Source organism: Phlebotomus argentipes, unplaced genomic scaffold (assembly GCF_947086385.1).
Source record: "Phlebotomus argentipes unplaced genomic scaffold, Phlebotomus argentipes genome assembly contig_33, whole genome shotgun sequence".
In the NCBI taxonomy this organism is placed as follows: Eukaryota; Metazoa; Arthropoda; class Insecta; order Diptera; family Psychodidae; genus Phlebotomus; species Phlebotomus argentipes.
Window position 1 is genome coordinate 171,784 of NW_026776167.1, and position 1,753 is coordinate 173,536.

Sequence of the window (1,753 nt, forward strand, 5' to 3'; positions counted from 1 at the left end):
TCGATTTGATAATTTATTCATTTCCTACCCATTTTTCAACCTTTCGTACCTGTTTTACCATTAATGTCTATATTTGTTAAGGTGTAATAAGGACTCAAGTTGAAAAACATCTAAATTAGACGTAGAATTACTTGGCGTCAATAGAGATCTCTTTAAGTTTTTCACTTTTCTGGATCAAATCGTCTTAAGGGAGAATTTAACACACATGTAAAAATGAAAACTTAAAAGCGATCTCCTTAACCCTCTGTGATATGTATGAGCCTGATTGTATTTGAAATTTATTAAAGGAGATAGAAAGTTATGATTGCATCAAAGAATTCTCATTTAATTGTTTTTATGGCCTCAGTTCAATAATGATTTCCTGAGAATGAAAGTCTCCTCGAGAATGTTTCATGTTGGGTTATGGTAATGTAGTATAGTGGAAAAAGACCGAGAACAAATTATACAGTTCAGGTTCTCGGGAGCTTTTTTCATCAATCTCTTCTCTTTGTCGTAGTTCTGCTTTTTATTGAATTTCTTCATTTTTGCTCTTCTCTCCGTTCAATCTCTTCACTTTGCTGAGTTTCTGTCACCCTTTAGCACTATAATAAAGAGAAAAAGTCACTGGCGGTTGGGGATTAATAAAAGTTGTTGTTATTTGAATATCGCGAGTAAAAAAAATTCCAAGTGTGAGTGCGAAACTTAATACAAAAAAATGTAGTGAAATTCTACGAGAAAAGAGAAGCGGAAAAATGTTCTCGCCACCAATTGCAAGTGTGGTGGAAAAACATCACCAAATAATCATCACAGGAGATTGTGGAAGTAGCAAAAAGATGTATCAAAAAAAAGAACAGAGCCACGAGGAGAGTTCTAATGACAAGGAGACGAAAAATCAACAATCCAATTTTACATGCAACAAAGAGTACAAGGAAAAAAGTCCGGAGGAAGAATGAAAAAGCATGAAAGAAATGTAAAGAGCTTATCTACATATAGTATTATTTTTTTGCTCTCTCCTGCGATTTGGTTCAAAGCTCAATAAGTTACTTATCGCCCTTCTTTTCCCTTTCGCTCCCTCCATTTGGTCTGATGCGGTGCGCAAGAGTAACAGTCACATGCTCAATATGTATTTTCAGCACTCTCGAAACTTCATGTTGTACACCATTTTCACTTTAAGCAGCATCCAATGTAATTGCCTTTGTGTCTCTCTTATGTTTCCTTTCATAAAAACTTGTTCTGGGAAACATATGCCAAACTGGTCGCACCGCCCTTCCTTCCTTTTAATCATTTCGCAGCCCAAATACTCAGGGAATGGAGACGGGATTTTTAAATGGCAAATTTTCGTTTGAAATTCACCTTATTTCCTCTCATCTTGAGATTCATTACATGGTCAAGATCTCGATTGATGACTCTAGGCGAAAATCACACGTCGCTGAAGAAAACACAAAATTTGAAATTTAAATTGGGAAGAAGACATAAAAAACTCTGATATAACATGCGAATATGGATCATTGAACTTTCTACTCTGTCGCTTAGTCTCTCTGGATTTCTCATTTTCTGATACACACTGAGTTGCAGCGCGATATTTTTCAACAAATTGTGTTGCGAGCTAAGATTAGACATTGAACTAATTAATTCTTAAAGTCAGGATGATTATCTGTGAAAGATCACAATTTAAAACGAAAATCCTTGTAAAACGTGGCAAATTTACAACACCGAAACATAAGGAATTAATTATTTAATATATTAATTAGCGTTTGTATGTCTTTTCTTTTCA